Source organism: Strix uralensis, unplaced genomic scaffold (genome assembly GCF_047716275.1).
Source record: "Strix uralensis isolate ZFMK-TIS-50842 unplaced genomic scaffold, bStrUra1 scaffold_383, whole genome shotgun sequence".
In the NCBI taxonomy this organism is placed as follows: Eukaryota; Metazoa; Chordata; class Aves; order Strigiformes; family Strigidae; genus Strix; species Strix uralensis.
In genome coordinates, this window is record NW_027436977.1 from 22,015 (window position 1) to 41,473 (window position 19,459).

Here is a 19,459-nt window from a genome sequence, read left to right on the forward strand (position 1 = left end):
GATCGCGGCAGTGGCTGGCGCAGGCGGGGAGGGGCGTGGTTATGCTAATTGAGCCGCCGGGAGGGGCCGGTCGGCGGGTTGGGAGGGAGGGCGGGGAGGGGGAGAAGCGAATGCAGATTGAGGCGTTGGAGCGGCCAATCGAATTGCGGCGATGGGAGCGGAGGGCGCGGTGAAGCCGCGCGAGGGGCGGGGATATGCAGATTTCGGGCGAGGAAAGAAACGTCGCGGGGGCCGCCGGGAGCGCCCGGTGGCGGCGTCCCGGGGCTCTGTCGGGGGTCGGTGTCCGCGGGGCGCGGCGGTCGGGCCTTACTGCGGCGGGGAGGGAGCGCGGGAGGCGTCGGGGCCGTTTTTCCGGGGTCGGTGTTGTGTCCGTGCGGTGCGTGTGAGCGCGGGGGTGTGGGTCGGTGCGGGGCGGGGGTGCGGGGTATCGCTTCTCGGCCTTTTGGCTAAGATCAAGTGTAGTATCTGTTCTTATCAGTTTAATATCTGATACGTCCTCGATGAGAGGACTTTATATTAAACGGATTTTTGGGTGTGGGAGTTGGACCCGGAGCTTGCTCCCTCCGCTCCGCGCATCGTCCCGGTATTGCAGTGCCTCCGGGAACGGTGCCCGCCCCCCGGGGCTCCTGTGCCGGTAAAGAACAGACCGAGACCCTTTTTCCACGCTCCCAAACCCCTTTTCCGCCCCATTTTTACCCCCCGCCGTGTCTGTGAGTCGCGCCAAAGCGGTTCCGTGCCCGCGCTGGACTTTGAGCTGCTCCGGCCCCGGCTGCCAGACACTGATTGGCTGGGGGATTAATTAATTAGCGTTAATTATTGCTCATTACAACAGCGCTCACGTGAGGGTTCTGCGCGTGCGGGGGGAGGGGCCACGCCTGGGCAGGGCCCTTCGGGAGCTGGGGGCGGGTTGGAGGGTGCTAAAGAGGGTTCGTTAATTAGAAGTTCGTTTAATGGCCGCGGTAATTAATTAGAAGTTCGTTTCATGGCCGGGTTGATTGATCAGGAGCTCGTTTAAGGGCCGAATCAATTAATCAGATGTTCATTTAATTGCCGGGTCAATTAATCAGACGTTCGTTTAATAGCCGGGATAATTAATCAGAAGCTCGTTTAGTTACCGGGTTAATTAGAAGCTCGTTTAATGGCCGCGGTAATTAATCAGATGTTCCTTTAATTGCCGGGTTTATAAATCAGAAGCTCGTTTAATGGCCGGGTTAATTAATTGATCAGAAGCTCGTTTAATGGCCGCGTTAATTAATCAGAAGTTCGTTTAATGGCCGCGTTAATTAATCAGAAGTTCGTTTAATGGCCGGGTTAATTAATTAATCAGAAGTTCGTTTAATGGCCGGGTTAATTAATTAATCAGAAGTTCGTTTAGTGGCCGCGTTAATTAATCAGAAGCTCGTTTAATGGCCGGGTTAATTAATTAATCAGAAGCTCGTTTAATGGCCGCGTTAATTAATTGATCAGAAGGTCGTTTAATGGCCGCGTTAATTACTAATTAGTCCCCGCCCGCTGTCCCATGGCTCCCCCCGAGCTGCCGGCCCGGCCCTGCCCCCCCCCGCTCCCCTGAGCCCCCCGGGGGTGCGGAGCTGCGGGGGGGGCTCCGAGCGGCTCCCGGGAGGGAAAAGGGGTTCGGGGACCGGGGGGGGGAAGGAGGGGCCGGGGGGGGCGGTTTTAACGTGAAAAAGGGGAGATTTCGCTCAGCCCGAAGGAAGAAATTCCCCCGGGGGGGGGGGGGGGGGGGGGACTGGCTCCTGCCCGCGCGGGGAGTCTGGAGGGGGCGGGGCGAATGCAAATTGAGGGGTTGGACCAGCCAATCAGGGTAGCGGGGAAGCGGAGGGGCGGGGTTCATACGAGAGAGGGGCGGGGATATGCAAATTGAGCACGGAGAAGTGTACAGGGGCCGCCGGGAGGGGCCGCTCGCGGGAGCTTCGCGGGTTGGGAGGGGACGGGGGGGAGCGAATGCAAATTGAGGCGTTGGAGCGGCCAATCGAATTGCGGCGATCGGGAGCGGAGGGCGCGGTGAAGCCGCGCGAGGGGCGGGGATATGCAGATTTCGGGCGAGGAAAGAAACGTCGCGGGGGCCGCCGGGAGCGTCCGGTGGCGGCGTCCCGGGGCTCTGTCGGGGGTCGGTGTCCGCGGGGCGCGGCGGTCGGGCCTTACTGCGGCGGGGAGGGAGCGCGGGAGGCGTCGGGGGCCGTTTTTCCGGGGTCGGTGTTGTGTCCGTGCGGTGCGTGTGAGCGCGGGGGTGTGGGTCGGTGCGGGGCGGGGGTGCGGGGTATCGCTTCTCGGCCTTTTGGCTAAGATCAAGTGTAGTATCTGTTCTTATCAGTTTAATATCTGATACGTCCTCGATGAGAGGACTTTATATTAAACGGATTTTTGGGTGTGGGAGTTGGACCCGGAGCTTGCTCCCTCCGCTCCGCGCATCGTCCCGGTATTGCAGTGCCTCCGGGAACGGTGCCCGCCCCCCCGGGGGTCCCTGTGCCGGTAAAGAACAGACCGAGAGACGTTCGCACCCTCCTCTTCGCTTCTCTTTCCCAAAATCGCCGTTTCTGCCCCATTTTCAGGCCGACCCGCCCGGCTCTGGGGGCGCTGTGGCGCGGGGGGCGCGTGTCCAACCCCCTCCGGCTGCGGGAGGCGCTGAGCCCTCCCCCCCCCCCCCCCCCCTTCCTCCTCCTCCTCGCGCCGAGTCTGGGCCCAAATCGTCTTTAATAAACCACCTCAGCCCCCAACAAGCCCCGCGGTGGGGACACCCCCCCCCCTTCCCACACCGCAGCGCGCCCCAACCGCTCCTGACCCCGGTCTGGCCCCTCCCACCCCCCCCCCAGCAGCTTTTCAGGGGCGTCTCGGGCGCCCCCCGAAAATGGCTTCGCTCCTCGCCGCCCCCCTCGGGCTCGTCGCGCCGCAGCAGCGGGAAAGGGGCGTCTCTGCGCCGCAGGAGCAGCAGCCGCGCGGTCAGGAGGCACCAGAGGAACACGTTCACCCAGGCCGCTGCCTGCGGGGGGGGGGACACACACACAGAGTTGAGCTGCGCCCCCGTTTTCTCCCCGCTTTCACCCCAATTTCTCTGCCCCCCTCCCAACCTCCGCGCCCGGGCGCTGCCCCTCGCTCCAGCCCAGCGCAGACACACGGACTCGTTCGCTGCCCCTCGCTCGTGTCCCCCCGCCATCATCATCCTCCCCCCCCCAGCGGGGCCGTGCGGACCCCAGGAACTTTGGGGGGGGGTGTGTGGGGGTGTCAGGGGGGTGTTTGGGGTCACCTGCGCGCTGTAGAGGTTCCTGTAGAAGCGCGTTGGGCTGTAGGACCCCCACGGTTTGTGTTCAGCCTCCTGGCAGCTGCAGGGTGAGGAAGAGCGGAGCGAGGAAGAGCGAGGGGTGGGGAGAAGCGAGGAGCCCCCCCACACACCCCGTGAGGAAGATGATGGCTACCTGGCCAGGGCCTTGGTCTGCACCAGGGAGGCGCAGAGCGCGTCCATCCCCACGCGGAGGATGCAGGCCGAGACGAGGAGGAAGAAGAGGATGATGATGGCGACGCCCAGGGCGACGCTGAGCCAAGCGCGGTCCCTGCGAGAAAAGGGGGAGCAGCATCAGCGGCGCACGGGGGAAGGGGGGGTTTAGAGATGGGGGGGGGGGGGCACCCCCCAGCCCGTCAGCCCCAGCTCACCACGGGGCCTCGTCGCTGCAGCAGCCGTAGATGCCGTAGAGCAGCGCCGAGAAGCAGCACAAGGCCACCACGACGGAGACGGCCGAGACGAAGTAACAGAGCGAGACGTGGCTGAAGGATTTGGGCACCAGCGCGGTCCCGTTCCAGCTCACGGCGCCGTAGAGGAGGCACCAACCTCCGAACTCACCCTGCGGACGGGAGCCCCGTGGTGGTGGGGGGGGAAAATTGGGGGGGGGGGGGGGGGGAAGGTGCTGCGAGGTGACACCCCCCCCAGGCAAGCGGGAAGGACGCTCAGCCCCAGCAGGACGGACCGGCGAGGCGAGATGGAGCAGGAGGAGGAGGAGGAAGGAGCGTTGGAGGAGGAAGGAAGCCCAAACCGCCGCGGCTGACTCCTGTACTCATGACACGCTGAGGGATGTGGGGTGGGGGGGCTCAGCCACCCCTCTGCCCCCCCCCAGCACCCCACTTGCTTCCTGCCCTCCCCACGACAGACTGGGGGGGGGGGCTCAGGAGTTTTGGGGAGCAGCCAGGACCATTCTGGAACCCACCCAGGACCCACGAGGGTGACGTGGGGGGAAACCTCGGGCAAGGAGTGGGGTGACACTTCTGTACCCCCCCCCAAACATCTCACCCCCCTTTCCCAGCGCAGCGGAACCAGCCCCCCCCCCACCCCCCTTGCCCCCCGCCGGTACCTGCGCCACGGTGAGAGACGAAGCGCAGACGATCCCGCAGAGGAACCGGCTCCGTGGAGGCCCAACTCCACCAGCTGCAGGACGGACACCGCATCTTCCATCCCCCCCGCCACCCTCCCCACCCTCCGCCCGGCCTCCTCCGCCCCACCCTGCCCTGCCTCCTCCTCCTCCTCCTCCTGCTCAGGGTGCGGCCGCCTCCCGCTCAGCGCGCGGCTCCCACACCCCCCCATCCTCACCCCTCCGTCCATTTGTCCGTCTGTCCGTCCTCCCGCCAGGATCTCACCCCGCAACCTCCTCCCTCCCTTCTTGGCCACTGATATTTTGCCTTTGCTAGCCACCAGGCCACGCTTGCGGCTACGAACCCTCCGCAACGAGATTTTATTAGCTCCGGACGCGCGTTACAGTGGCCGCGGGACACGCTGGCCCGGGGCTACCAGCCGGCTCGCAGGGGTGGGCCATGAGCCCCCCAGCACCCCCCTCAGAGCAGGAGGTGGAGGGAGTACTCGGCGCGCGGCCAGCGCCGGGCGGGACGGGTGGTTCGGCCGATCATGGGCAGTTTTTGGGCGTAACGAGAAACGTGGCCGGGTCCGTGGTGTTGGGGGAAAGTGGTTTGGAACAAACGCCCCTGGCAGCGGCGCCCGGCTTGACGCCCGGCGATGACGAAGCTGAAGCGCGGGGCTCCGCGAGGCGCAAAACGGCATTTTTGGAAAACGTCGCGAGCGCCCGGGCGGTGACCGGGTTGTCGGGGGGGTTTCCGCGGGGTCGGGCCAAGCTGGTGGGGCGATGCAAGGTGGGGCGACCGGGCGGGGGCTCACCCCGCGGGCTCTCCTCTTCCCGCGGGCTCACCGTGGCGTTGGCCGTCAGCTGCGGCATTTCCGCGTCGCTCCTTCGCCTCCGAAAGCCGGCGGCTCCTTCCGCGGTCCCTCGGGGGTAGCGGGAGGCGGCAGCGTCGCCGGCGGCAACCCGGTCCCGAAACGAGCGGCCAAGCTGTCGCCGAAAAAATCGTAGAGCTCGCGATACATCTCGTGAAGGGAAAGCGCGGGAGGAACGGGGGCTGCGGCCGAGGGGGGGCCGCTGCCGCCGCCCCCCAGTTGTAGCAGCGGCCGCCCGAGGCCGAACCCCGTTTCCGAGGGGGGGTCTTGCTTGGGGCTGTGTCGCGGGGACCCCTCCTGCGGCGCCCGGCCCCCGCCGCCGGCTCTTGCTGCGCTTTCATCTTCAACAGGCGCTCGACGGCGACCTGGAAAAATGAGGGGGGGGGTGGAAATTCAGAGAATCCCAGAATCGTTCAGGTTGGAGAAGACCCGATGATCCCGAGTCCAACCCTGGGCCCGACTCTACAAAGATCGAGTCCAACTCTTCACCCAACGCTGCAAGCCCAGCACTAAACCATGTCCCTAAGCGCCGGAAACAGGGAAAGAACAAAATAGTCTCCAAAAAATCAGAATATTAGAAATTTTGGAGTAAAAAGTGACATTTCACAGAATCATTGAGGTTGGAGAAGCCCCGATGATCCCGAGTCCAACCCTCAGCCTGACTCTACCAAGTTCTCCTCTACCCCACATCCCTCCACAGCTCATCCCAATGGCCCTCGAACCCCTCAGAGACGGGACCCCACCCCCTCCCTGCGCAGCCTCTCCCACTTTTTCTAGAAAAAATTTTTTTTCTTAATGTCGAGTCTAAACCCTCCTCATTGCAGTTTAAAGCTGTTCCCTCTTAAACCCTCACGGGATTTATTCTCCAGGCCCTTCCCCAGCCTCATTGCCCTCCTCTGCCCTCGCTCCAGCACCTCGAGATCTCGCTCGTGTTGGGGTGCCCAAAACTGGACACAACCCTCCAGGTGTGGCCAGGGGGACTATCATCTCCCTACTTCTGGTAGCCACGCTATTTCTAATCCAAGCCAGATGCTGTTGGCTTTCTTGGCCACTTGTTGGCTCGTTATCAATCAATTAACCTCCCCGGGTCGCTCTCTGACCGGCCACACCTCCCCAAGCCACTTGGCCTTGTTGAAGCTCATCCTGTTGACGCTGGCCAAGCCAACCTGCTCATCCATCCCGTTGACGCTGGCCAAGCCAACCTGCTCATCCATCCGTTGACGCTGGCCAGCCAACCTGCCTCATCCATCCCGTTGACGCTGGCCAAGCCAACCTGCTCATCCATCCCGTTGACGCTGCCAAGCCAACCTGCTCATCCATCCCGTTGACGCTGGCCAAGCCAACCTGCTCATCCATCCCGTTGACGCTGCCAAGCCAACCTGCTCATCCATCCCGTTGACGCTGCCAAGCCAACCTGCTCATCCATCCCGTTGACGCTGGCCAAGCCAACCTGCTCATCCATCCCGTTGACGCTGGCCAAGCCAACCTGCTCATCCATCCCGCTGACGCTGGCCAAGCCAACCTGCTCATCCATCCCGCTGACGCTGGCCAAGCCAACCTGCTCATCCCGCTGACGCTGGCCAAGCCAACCTGCTCATCCCGTTGACGCTGGCCAAGCCAACCTGCTCATCCCGTTGACGTTGGCCAAGCCAACCTGCTCATCCCGTTGACGCTGGCCAAGCCAACCTGCTCATCCCGTTGACGCTGGCCAAGCAACCTGCTCATCCCGTTGACGCTGGCCAAGCCAACCTGCTCATCCCGTTGACGCTGGCCAAGCCAATCTAGCCAAGTCATTATGGTTGGGCTACCTGCGAGGCCCCGTTGCTTGCCCAAACGGGACTTACCAAAATGGCTCCGTAAACTTTGTGCCCATCGGCTTTGACCTGGGCGTTGGAGACGGAGTAATCGTCCAGCACGGCTGGAGGTTGGCCCAGTACGTGGGGAGATGGGGGTAAAGCACCCGCTCCACCGCCTGCGGGAGGGACAGACGGACAGACAGCGGCACGGGGGGGGGACACCGGGGGGGTTACAGCCCCCCACGTGTCCCCCCCGCCCCGTGTCCCCTCTCACCTTCCAGCCCAGGGCGTGCAGCCCCACCACGGCGCCGTAGTGGGAACAGAGCGGCCGCACGGGATCGGCCAGAACTTTCTGGAGCGAGAGGAGGATTTGGTGGTAGAGGCCGCTCAGGAGGTCGCCGTGAGTCCTGGGGAGAGCGGGAGCGCCAGGCCCGTTGGGAAACGCCTCGATCCACCCCAAAACGTGGGGTTAACCCGCCTTGTTCCACCCCAAAATGTGGCTTTTTTAACCTGCCTCATTCCACCCCAAAACGAGCTTTTTAACCCCACCTTCTTCCACCCCAAAACGTGGCTTTTTTAACCCACCACATTCCACCCCAAAACGTGCTTTTTTTAAACCTTCTTCCACCCCAAAACGTGGCTTTTTTAACCCACCACATTCCACCCCAAAATGTGCTTTTTTTAACCTGCCTTTTTCCACCCCAAAACGAGCTTTTTTTAAACCTTCTTCCACCCCAAAATGTGCTTTTTTAACCTGCCTCATTCCACCCCAAAACGAGCTTTTTACCCCACCTTCTTCCACCCCAAAACGTGGCTTTTTTAACCCGCCTTTTTCCACCCCAAAACGTGGCTTTTTTAACCCACTTTATTCCACCCCAAAACGAGCTTTTTTTAAACCTTCTTCCACCCCAAAATGTGCTTTTTTTAACCTGCCTCATTCCACCCCAAAACGAGCTTTTTACCCCACCTTCTTCCACCCCAAAACGTGGCTTTTTTAACCCACCACATTCCACCCCAAAACGTGGCTTTTTTTAAACCTTCTTCCACCCCAAAACAAGGCTTTTTTAACCCACTCCTTTCCCCAAAACATGGCTTTTTTACCCCACCTTCTTCCACCCCAAAATGTGCTTTTTTTAACCTGCCTTTTTCCACCCCAAAACGTGGCTTTTTTACCCCACCTTCTTCCACCCCAAAACGTGGCTTTTTTTTACCCCACTTCATTCCCCAAACGTGGCTTTTTTAACCCACTTCATTCCCCAAAACGTGCTTTTTTTAACCCACTTCATTCCCCAAAACGTGGCTTTTTTAACCCACCTCATTCCCCAAAACGTGGCTTTTTTAACCCACCTCATTCCCCCCCAAAACGTGGCTTTTTTAACCCACCTCATTCCACCCCAAAACGTGGCTTTTTTACCCCACTTCATTCCCCAAAACGTGGCTTTTTTTTACCCCACTTCATTCCCCAAAACGTGGCTTTTTTACCCCACCTCCTTCCACCCCAACCCGTGGTTCTTTTCCCCCGCCTCCCTCCCCCTCCCCTCCCCGTGGCGTCCCCGCTGCCCCCCCCGTGCCCCCCACCAGAAGATGCGGCTCAGCAGCATGGCGGCGTAGTCGCGCAGCGTCCAGTGGTCGTTGAGGGGGTTGATGGAGGCGGCCAGCGGCTCCAGGGCGCAGTACATGACGCTGCCGATGAGGCTCCGCACGTACGAGCCAGACACAGGAACGGGTTCTGGATCAAGCTCCGGGCGATGTGTAACAAGCGGTTGAGCTGCTCCAGGTCGTGACTCACCGATTTCACCTACGGCAAAAAAATTTAATCCCGTCGGGGAAGAGTCACGGGATGTTGTTTCCCCCCTTTTTTTTTTTTTTAGAACCCCCAGCGCTCACCCCGCTGACCACGTAGACGAAGTAAGGCAGGAGGGCGGCGATTTTGGAGTTGGTTTGGAGGTCCTGGAGGGCTACCTGCGGGTAAGAACGGTAGCCACGGCTTGTGGGGTGGAGAGAAAGGGGGGGGAACAAACCCTCGTTGGGGTGAGGGGGGGGAGAAAACCCCTCGTGGGGGTGATGGGGATTAATTAGGGGGGGAAAATCCCTCATTGGGGTGATGGGGATTAATTAGGGGGGGAAAAACCCTCGTTGGGGTGATGGGATTAATTAGGGGGGGAAAAACTCCTCGTTGGGGTGATGGGGATTAATTAGAGGGGAAAAAAACTCCTCGTTGGGGTGATGGGATTAATTAGGGGGGAAAACCCCTTATCAGGGTGATGGGGATTAATTAGGAGGGAAAAACCCTCATTGGGTGATGGGGATTAATTAGGGGGGGAAAAAACTCCTCGTTGGGGTGATGGGGATTAATTAGGGGGGGAAATCCCTCATTGGGGTGATGAGGATTAATTAGGGGGGAAAAAACCCTCATTGGTGTGATGGAGATTAATTGGGGGGGAAAATCCTCATTAGGGTGAAATTAATTAGGAGGAAGAAAACCCTCATTGGGGTGATGTGGATTAATTAGGGGGGAAAAAACCCCTCGTTGGGGTGATGGGGACTAATTAGGGGGGAAAACCCCTTATCAGGGTGATGGGGATTAATTAGGGGGGAAAAACCCTCATGAGGTGATGGGGATTAATTAGGGGGCAAAAAAAGCCCTCATTCGGGTGATGGGATTAATTAGAGGGGGAAAAAAATCTCCTCGTTGGGGTGATGGGATTAATTAGGGGGGGGAAACCCCTCGTTGGGGTGATTGGGGGGGGGTTGGGGGGGGGGGGGGTGTCCACCTTCATGAGCTGGGGTCGTCGCCCAGCACGGCGCGCGTGACGTGCTGGTAGTACTTGAGCAGATCGTCCGTCAGCCGTGGAGACGGCGCTGGGCACTGCGGTGACAGAGGGGGGGGGAGACGGCGCCGTCACCCCAAAATCCAACCCCAACCCCGCTGTGTGTTTTGGGGGGGGGGACACAAGAGCCCCCCCAAACCCACCACACCCCCCCCCCCGCCGCTCCTCACCGGCTCCTTGCGGCTCCAAGTTGCCTTTTCCATCCAAGTAGGAGACGTGGACTGGAAGAAGGAGGCGACGGTGGCCACCGGGGTCGGGTGGAAACTGGGGGGGGGGGGGGGGAGTTTGTGGGGGTGTTGGGGTGCAGAAAAAAAGGGGGGACCCCCCCTCACCTCGTACGGTCGTCTCAGCGCAGCCCTTGGGGATGTTGGTGGCCAGGGCCAGCTCCACCAGGTTGACCTCTCGGTCCTCCTGGAAGTACAAGTCGCCCTCCTTGATGGCCCGGAAGGGCAACGCGTCCTGCGAGCCGTAGCCACACACGGCCTGCGGGGGAGAGGAGGGGACGTGCTGCGGGGTGACCCCCCCCGACCCCAACCCCGCTTCCCACGGGGACACCGACCAGTGGCCCCAGTCCCCAAGGGACAGCCCAGTCCCACCAGGGTCCCCAGAGCATCCCCCAGTTCCCCCCAGTGTCCCAGTCCGCCCCAGCATCCCCCCATCTCCCCGTCCCACTGGTGTCCCCAGTCGCCACAGAGTGTCCCCAGTTCCCCCCCGGTCCCACCGGTGTCCCAGTCCCCCCCAGAGTGTCCCCAGTCTGCCCAGCATCCCCCATCTCCCCAGTCCCACCGGTCCCCACAGTGTCCCCGGTCTCCCTAGTCCTCCCCAGAGTGTCCCCAGTATCCCCCATCCCCCCAGTGTCCCCAGTTCCCCACAGTGTCCCCCATCCCCAGAGAGTGTCCCCAGTCCCACCGGTGTCCCCAGTGTCCCCACCAGTGTCCTCAGTTCCCCCAGTCTCACCGGTGTCCCCAGTCCTCCCAGTGTCCCCCATTCCCCCCAACATCCTCAGTGTCCCCAGTCCCCCCCAGAATGTCCCAGTGTCCCCTATTCCCCCCAATGTCCTCAGTGTCCCCAGCCCCCCACAGTGCCCCCAGTCCCCCCCAGTGTCCCCCATTCCTGCAATGTCCTCAGTGTCCCCAGTCCCCCCAGAATGTCCCAGTCCACCAGTGTCCCAACACTGTCCCCAATCCCCCCGGTGTCCCAGTCCCACCAGTGTCCAAAAGCATCCCCAGTAACCCCAGAATGTCCCCAGTCGCCCTGGTGTCCCCAGTTCCCCAGTCCCACAGTGTACCCAGTGTCCCATTTCCCCCCCAGCATCCCCATTTACCCCCCAGGATCCCAATATCCCCAGTCCCCCCCCCAGCATCCCCAGTACCCCCCCGAGCATCCCCAGCATCCCCAGTCCCCCCCCAAGCATCCCAGTCCCCCCCCCAGCACCCCAGTCCCCCCCCCCCAGCACCCCCAGTCCCCCCCCAATCACCCCCAGTCCCCCCCCCCCAGCACCCCCAGTCCCCCCCCCCAGCACCCCCAGTCCCCCCCCCCAGCACCCCCAGCGTGGCGGCCGTTACCTCCACGTTGCTCCAGCCCCCGCAGCGCCCGGTTAAAATCCTCCACGGTCAGTTTGCGGCGCCGCGTGTGTTTCATGAACTGGGAGCTGTTCTGGGGGGGGGGACCGGCTCCGTTACCGGCTCCATTACCGGCTCCGTCCCCGTTCGCGGCGCCGCTCCCGGGCCTGGCCCCCACCGGCCGTACCTGCGTGGCCTCCCGCAACCGGTAAACAAACATCCTCGGCCAACAAAGCGGCCACCCTCGTCGCTGAGCTCCAGCCCGGTGCTCTCCGCCATCAGCCGCACCGACTCCCGCGGCAGCTCCACGAACCGCCGCTCCTCCCCGCTCCGACATGGCGGCACCGGGACACACACCCCCCCCCACTGAGGGGCGGGACTTCCGGCGTTTGGCCTAGGAGGGGAGGAGCGGATGCAAATTGACAAGTGAGGGGGCCAATCCGGTCGGTGCGAAGGGGCGGGGCGATGAGGAGCTTAATGAAGTTAATACGAGAGAGGGGCGGGGGTATGTAAATTGACAAGTGGAGGGGACCAATCGATTGCGGGGAAGGGACCGGAGGGCAGGGTTGAGCCGCTTGAGGGGCGGGGATATGCAAATAAAAGCATTCGAGGTGGTGCCAGCAAGGGGGGGCAGGTCAATGCAAATGAGGCGCCTTAAAAGGCGCGGGGGCAGAGCGTGCGGCGCGCGGCAGTGGCTGGCGCAGGCGGGGAGGGGGCGTGGTTATGCTAATTAAGACGCCGGGAGGGGCCGGTCGGCGGGTTGGGAGGGAGGGCGAGGAGGGGGAGGAGCGAATGCAAATTGAGGCGTTGGAGCGGCCAATCAAATTGCGGCGATCGGGAGCGGAGGGCGCGGTTGAAGCCGCGCGAGGGGCGGGGATATGCAGATTTCGGGCGAGGAAAGAAACGTCGCGGGGGCCGCCGGGAGCGCCCGGTGGCGGCGTCCCGGGGCTCTGTCGGGGTCGGTGTCCGCGGGGCGCGGCGGTCGGGCCTTACTGCGGCGGGGAGGGAGCGCGGGAGGCGTCGGGGGCCGTTTTGCCGGGGGTCGGTGTTGTGTCCGTGCGGTGCGTGTGAGCGCGGGGGTGTGGGTCGGTGCGGGGCGGGGTGCGGGGTATCGCTTCTCGGCCTTTTGGCTAAGATCAAGTGTAGTATCTGTTCTTATCAGTTTAATATCTGATACGTCCTCGATGAGAGGACTTTATATTAAACGGATTTTGGGTGTGGAGTTGGACCCGGAGCTTGCTCCCTCCGCTCCGCGCATCGTCCCGGTATTGCAGTGCCTCCGGGAACGGTGCCCCGCCCCCCCGGGGCTCCTGTGCCGGTAAAGAACAGACCGAGACCCTTTTTCCACGCTCCCAAACCCCCTTTTCCGCCCCATTTTTACCCCCCGCCGTGTCTGTGAGTCGCGCCAAAGCGGTTCCGTGCCCCGCGCTGGGACTTTGAGCTGCTCCGGCCCCGGCTGCCAGACACTGATCGGGTGGGGGATTAATTAATTAGCGTTAATTAGTGCTCATTACAACAGCGCTCACGTGAGGGTTCTGCGCGTGCGGGGGGAGGGGCCACGCCTGGGCAGGGCCCTTCGGAGCTGGGGGCGGGTTGGAGGGTGCTAAAGAGGGTTCGTTAATTAGAAGTTCGTTTAATGGCCGCGGTAATTAATTAGAAGTTCGTTTCATGGCCGGGTTGATTGATCAGGAGCTCGTTTAAGGGCCGAATCAATTAATCAGATGTTCATTTAATTGCCGGGTCAATTAATCAGACGTTCGTTTAATAGCCGGGATAATTAATCAGAAGCTCGTTTAGTTACCGGTTAATTAGAAGCTCGTTTAATGGCCGCGGTAATTAATCAGATGTTCCTTTAATTGCCGGTTTATAAATCAGAAGCTCGTTTAATGGCCGGGTTAATTAATTGATCAGAAGCTCGTTTAATGGCCGCGTTAATTAATCAGAAGTTCGTTTAATGGCCGCGTTAATTAATCAGAAGTTCGTTTAATGGCCGGGTTATTAATTAATCAGAAGTTCGTTAGTGGCCGCGTTAATTAATCAGAAGCTCGTTTAATGGCGGGTTAATTAATTAATCAGAAGCTCGTTTAATGGCCGCGTTAATTAATTGATCAGAAGCTGGTTTAATGGCCGCGTTAATTACTAATTAGTCCCCGCCCGCTGTCCCATGGCTCCCCCCGAGCTGCCGGCCCGGCCCTGCCCCCCCCCGCTCCCCTGAGCCCCCCGGGGGTGCGGAGCTGCGGGGGGGGCTCCGAGCGGCTCCCGGGAGGGAAAAGGGGTTCGGGACCGGGGGGGGGAAGGAGGGGCCGGGGGGGGCGGTTTTAACGTGAAAAAGGGGAGATTTCGCTCAGCCCGAGGAAGAAATTCCCCCGGGGGGGGGGGGGGGGGGGACTGGCTCCTGCCCGCGCGGGAGTCTGGAGGGGGCGGGGCGAATGCAAATTGAGGGGTTGGACCAGCCAATCAGGGTAGCGGGGAAGCGGAGGGGCGGGGTTCATACGAGAGAGGGGCGGGGATATGCAAATTGAGCACGGAGAAGTGTACAGGGCCGCCGGGAGGGGCCGCTCGCGGAGCTTCGCGGGTTGGGAGGGGACGGGGGGGAGCGAATGCAAATTGAGGCGTTGGAGCGGCCAATCGAATTGCGGCGATCGGGAGCGGAGGGCGCGGTGAAGCCGCGCGAGGGGCGGGATATGCAGATTTCGGGCGAGGAAAGAAACGTCGCGGGGGCCGCCGGGAGCGCCCGGTGGCGGCGTCCCGGGGCTCTGTCGGGGGTCGGTGTCCGCGGGGCGCGGCGGTCGGGGCGCGGCGGTCGGGCCTTACTGCGGCGGGGAGGGAGCGCGGGAGGCGTCGGGGGCCGTTTTGCCGGGGTCGGTGTTGTGTCCGTGCGGTGCGTGTGAGCGCGGGGGTGTGGGTCGGTGCGGGGCGGGGGTGCGGGGTATCGCTTCTCGGCCTTTTGGCTAAGATCAAGTGTAGTATCTGTTCTTATCAGTTTAATATCTGATACGTCCTCGATGAGAGGACTTTATATTAAACGGATTTTTGGGTGTGGGAGTTGGACCCGGAGCTTGCTCCCTCCGCTCCGCGCATCGTCCCGGTATTGCAGTGCCTCCGGGAACGGTGCCCGCCCCCCCGGGGGTCCTGTATCGGTGAAAAACAGACGCAGAGACTCTCCAGCTTCGCGTCGTGCCGGGGCTGATCCTTGCTCGCTTCTCCCCACCCGTCGCTCTTCCTCGCTCCGCTCTTCCTCACCCTGCAGCTGCCAGGAGGCTGAACACAAACCGTGGGGGTCCTACAGCCCAACGCGCTTCTACAGGAACCTCTACAGCGCGCAGGTGACCCCAAACACCCCCCTGACACCCCCCCACACCCCCCCCCAAAGTTCCTGGGGTCCGCACGGCCCCGCTGGGGGGGGGAGGATGATGATGGCGGGGGGACACGAGCGAGGGGCAGCGAACGAGTCCGTGTGTCTGCGCTGGGCTGGAGCGAGGGGCAGCGCCCGGGCGTGGAGGTTGGGGGGGGGGGGGGGGCAGAGAAATTGGGGTGAAAGCGGGGAAAAACGGGGGCGCAGCTCAACTCTGTGTGTGTGTCCCCCGCAGGCAGCGGCCTGGGTGAACGTGTTCCTCTGGTGCCTCCTGACCGCGCGGCTGCTGCTCCTGCGGCGCAGAGACGCCCCTTTCCCGCTGCTGCGGCGCGACGAGCCCGAGGGGGGCGGCGAGAGCGAAGCCATTTTCGGGGGGCGCCCGAGACGCCCCTGAAAAGCTGCTGGGGGGGGGTGGAGGGGCCAGACCGGGGTCAGGAGCGGTTGGGGCGCGCTGCGGTGTGGGAAGGGGGGGGGGGTGTCCCCACCGCGGGGCTTGTTGGGGGCTGAGGTGGTTTATTAAAGACGATTTGGGCCCAGACTCGGCGCGAGGAGGAGGAGGGCGGGGGGGGGGGAGGGCCTCAGCGCCTCCCGCAGCCGGACGGGGGTTGGACACGCGCCCCCCGCGCCACAGCGCCCCCAGAGCCGGGCGGGTCGGCCTGAAAATGGGGCAGAAACGGCGATTTTGGGAAAGAGAAGCGAAGAGGAGGGTGCGAATGTCTCTCGGTCTGTTCTTTACCAGCACAGGGACCCCCGGGGGGGCGGGCACCGTTCCCGGAGGCACTGCAATACCGGGACGATGCGCGGAGCGGAGGGAGCAAGCTCCGGGTCCAACTCCCACACCCAAAAATCCGTTTAATATAAAGTCCTCTCATCGAGGACGTATCAGATATTAAACTGATAAGAACAGATACTACACTTGATCTTAGCCAAAAGGCCGAGAAGCGATACCCCGCACCCCCGCCCCGCACCGACCCACACCCCCGCGCTCACACGCACCGCACGGACACAACACCGACCCCGGAAAAACGGCCCCCGACGCCTCCCGCGCTCCCTCCCCGCCGCAGTAAGGCCCGACCGCCGCGCCCCGCGGACACCGACCCCCGACAGAGCCCCGGGACGCCGCCACCGGGCGCTCCCGGCGGCCCCCGCGACGTTTCTTTCCTCGCCCGAAATCTGCATATCCCCGCCCCTCGCGCGGCTTCACCGCGCCCTCCGCTCCCCATCGCCGCAATTCGATTGGCCGCTCCATCACCCAATCTGCATTCGCTTCTCCCCCTCCCCGCCCTCCCTCCCAACCCGCCGACCGGCCCCTCCCGGCGGCTCAATTAGCATAACCACGCCCCCTCCCCGCATGCGCCAGCCACTGCCGCGCGCCGCACGCTCCGCCCCCGCGCCTTTTAGGAGCCTCATTCGCATTGACCCGCCCCCCTTCCGCGCTCCGCCCCACCCCCTCATTTGCATATCCCCGCCCCGCCCCGGCGAAACGCCGCCGGCCCGAGCGGGAGCAGCCGGAGCAGCGGGGGGGGGGGGGGGGCGGCTCCCTGCGGCGGGAGGAACTGCTGGGCGGGCTCTTCATTAACACAGCGCTGCTAATTGATCCCTAGAGCCCCTCTGGGAGCTTTCATTGAGGCGAGACCTGCGGGCGAAGGACCACGCGCCCCGGGTGTCCGCGGCGCCGCCCTGGCCGGGGCCGCTTTAAAACCCGCTCGGGCGGAATTGACGGGAATTAACCCGCGGCGGCGAGGTCCGGGCGGAGCCAAAGCGATCAGCGAGTCATTAAGCGGCTCGTTAAGGTCGGGCCTTTCCAGCTCCACACAGATCATGGTCAAGAGACCCGCGGGAGCTTTTTCCCCCAAAACGGCGACCGGCGGGGAAAATGTTGGAGGAGCCCCAAGGCCCCGGGAGGGCGGAGGCGGCCGCGCCGAGCGGCGGCTCCGCGGGAGGAACCGGAGCGGAGCGACGCGGATGGGCCGCAGGTGCGGGACGGAGCGGCGGGGTTTGGAGCCGCGTGAAGAGTTGGGGGCTGGCAGCGGGCGGGACAAACCCCGCCGGCCGGACAAAGCTCATCTCCTACGCCAGGGCGACCTGCTGGTTGCATGAGGGAGAGGCTGGGGTGGTGTCTGCCTTGACTTCAGCGAGGCCTTTGACGCCGTTTCCCACGGCGTTCTCCTGGCGAAACTGGGGCTGCTCGAGGCTCGGGTGGGCACGCGCTCGGCTGGGTAAAAAACTGCCCGACGGCCGGGCCCGGAGAGTGGTGGGGAAGGGAGTTAAATCCGGTTGGCGGCCGGTCACCAGTGGTGTCCCCCAGGGCTGGGTTTTGGGGCCGCTCCTGTTTAACGTCGTTATTGCTGCTCTGGACGAGGGGATGGAGCGCACCCGCGGTCAGTTTGGAGATGACACCCAGTGGGGGGGGGGTGTTGATCTCTCGAGGGTGGGGAGGGTCTGCAGAGGGATCTGGCCAGGCTGGAGCGATGGGCTGAGCCCAACGGGAGGAGTTTCACTAAGGGCAAATGCCGGGTGCTGCCCTTGGGCCACAACAACCCCCAGCAGGGCTACAGGCCTGGGGAGGAGTGGCTGGAGAGCTGCCAGTCAGAGAGGGACCTGGGGGGTGATAAGGAGCCAGCAGTGTGCCCGGGTGGCCAAGGAGGCCAGTGGCATCCTGGCTTGTACCAGCACCAGCGTGGCCAGCAGGGACAGGGGAGGGATCTGACCCCTGGTGAGGCCGCCCCTCGGTGAGTGGGTTCAGTTTTGGGCCCCTCACCCCAAAAAGGCCCTTGAATGACTCGAGCGTGTCCAGAGAAGGGCAACGGAGCTGGTGCAGGGTCTGGAGCACAGGTCTGATGGGGAGCGGCTGAGGGAACTGGGGGGGTTTAGTGTGGAGAAGAGGAGGCTGAGGGGAGACCTCCTGGCCCTCTGCAACTCCCTGAAAGGAGGGTGCAGAGAGGGGGGGAGGAGTCTCTTGAGCCCAGGAACCAGCGCCAGGACGAGAGGGAACGGCCTCAAGCTGCGCCAGGGCAGGGTCGGGCTGGCTCTTAGGAAGGATTTCTGTCGCGAAGGGGCTGTTGGGCGTTGGAATGGGCTGCCCGGGGCGGGTGATACAGAGAAGCGATCACTTGTTTTAAGACTTATTTACTTACAGCAAACTGCTTAGCAACTTATTTCCTCACTTCTAGCAAGTGATAGTATTACTTATAGTATTTTTTAGTATTGCTGAGAATCCTGCTGGCCCAGACGGTTCTGGGGGATTTTCCCAAGGGCTGTGTCCACCAAAACGAAGCAGTTTGCTGTGAAAATCTACCAAGAACCGCAGCGCTGAGCACAATGTCGCGGTGCTGTGCTGGAGGCACTGGTGTGCTCTGACGAGTCGGGCCTCGGTAACGGGTACAGACGGGTGGGGGAAGTTCCACTGGTTCTCTTCGATCAGAGAGGATGAGTAAACCGGCCGAAAAACGTTGTTGTTGTTGTTGAAGAAATTGGCCGAGAGAATCTGCGCGTGCTCCGGGGGGAAAAAAGGTGAGAAAGACCACGAGCCTTCCTCCCGAAGCCCCCCGGAGAGCCCCCCAGGAGGGGATGCGCGGGGGCAAAGAGGACACGAAGTGCTGCCCGGAGCCTCTCGCGCTAACCCCGCCCCCCTCATGCATATGTATGCGTGCGCGGTGTGAGCCCATGAATATGTACATCCCCACTCGAGGGGTTGCTGGTACAACGTGCGGGGGGGGCAGCTTTGGGGAGAAACCCCCTCGCCCCCCGGCCGGAGTAACCGCAGCCGCTGTGTGACTCTGGTGGAGCGTCCCGGGGGGGGAGTCCCCGTCCCTGGGGGGGGGGGTGGAGAGTCGGGTTGAGCCGGCGCTGAGGGCTCGGGGGGGTCGGGAAGGGTCAGGGGGAGGAGCCTCAAGGGCTTCTGCAGCGCGGAGGGTTTCGGGATTCAGCGACACGCGGGGACGGACGCGGCGCTGGGTCAGGGCGGGGGGAGCGGGAGGGGCGGCTCGTTCTGTCTTTGACCGGCACAAGGACCCCCGGGGGGGCGGGCACCGTTCCCGGAGGCACTGCAATACCGGGACGATGCGCGGAGCGGAGGGAGCAAGCTCCGGGTCCAACTCCCACACCCAAAAATCCGTTTAATATAAAGTCCTCTCATCGAGGACGTATCAGATATTAAACTGATAAGAACAGATACTACACTTGATCTTAGCCAAAAGGCCGAGAAGCGATACCCCGCACCCCCGCCCCGCACCGACCCACACCCCCGCGCTCACACGCACCGCACGGACACAACACCGACCCCGGCAAAACGGCCCCCGACGCCTCCCGCGCTCCCTCCCCGCCGCAGTAAGGCCCGACCGCCGCGCCCCGCGGACACCGACCCCCGACAGAGCCCCGGGACGCCGCCACCGGACGCTCCCGGCGGCCCCCGCGACGTTTCTTTCCTCGCCCGAAATCTGCATATCCCCGCCCCTCGCGCGGCTTCACCGCGCCCTCCGCTCCCCATCGCCGCCATTTGATTGGCCGCTCCATCGCCCAATCTGCATTCGCTTCTCCCCCTCCCCGCCCTCCCTCCCAACCCGCCGACCGGCCCCTCCCGGCGGCTCAATTAGCATAACCACGCCCCCTCCCCGCATGCGCCAGCCACTGCCGCGCGCCGCACGCTCCGCCCCCGCGCCTTTTAAGGCGCCTCATTCGCATTG

At 63.1% G+C, this 19,459-nt stretch overlaps 1 long non-coding RNA gene, 6 other non-coding genes and 1 pseudogene across 7 annotated transcripts; 5 read left to right on the forward strand and 3 right to left on the reverse strand.

The window, feature by feature from the left end:
• Positions 1–426: 426 nt before the first annotated feature.
• On the forward strand, positions 427–617 carry LOC141938885 (U2 spliceosomal RNA). The gene has a single exon (XR_012627424.1). It is a non-coding gene; the product is annotated as a U2 spliceosomal RNA (small nuclear RNA).
• A 1,663-nt stretch (positions 618–2,280) lies between these two features.
• On the forward strand, positions 2,281–2,471 carry LOC141938886 (U2 spliceosomal RNA). The gene has a single exon (XR_012627425.1). It is a non-coding gene; the product is annotated as a U2 spliceosomal RNA (small nuclear RNA).
• A 2,286-nt stretch (positions 2,472–4,757) lies between these two features.
• Positions 4,758–12,794, reverse strand: LOC141938875 (TAF6-like RNA polymerase II p300/CBP-associated factor-associated factor 65 kDa subunit 6L; annotated as a pseudogene).
• On the forward strand, positions 12,530–12,718 carry LOC141938883 (U2 spliceosomal RNA). The gene has a single exon (XR_012627422.1). It is a non-coding gene; the product is annotated as a U2 spliceosomal RNA (small nuclear RNA).
• Positions 12,795–14,350: 1,556 nt separating the features above from the next.
• On the forward strand, positions 14,351–14,541 carry LOC141938887 (U2 spliceosomal RNA). The gene has a single exon (XR_012627426.1). It is a non-coding gene; the product is annotated as a U2 spliceosomal RNA (small nuclear RNA).
• Positions 14,542–15,529: 988 nt separating this feature from the next.
• Positions 15,530–15,720, reverse strand: LOC141938881 (U2 spliceosomal RNA). Its single transcript, XR_012627420.1, has one exon. It is a non-coding gene; the product is annotated as a U2 spliceosomal RNA (small nuclear RNA).
• A 616-nt stretch (positions 15,721–16,336) lies between these two features.
• LOC141938870 (uncharacterized) lies at positions 16,337–18,228 on the forward strand. Its single transcript, XR_012627416.1, has 2 exons — positions 16,337–16,750; positions 17,970–18,228. It is a non-coding gene; the product is annotated as an uncharacterized LOC141938870 (long non-coding RNA).
• Positions 18,229–18,795: 567 nt separating this feature from the next.
• On the reverse strand, positions 18,796–18,986 carry LOC141938882 (U2 spliceosomal RNA). The gene has a single exon (XR_012627421.1). It is a non-coding gene; the product is annotated as a U2 spliceosomal RNA (small nuclear RNA).
• Between the last annotated feature and the right edge of the window lie 473 nt (positions 18,987–19,459).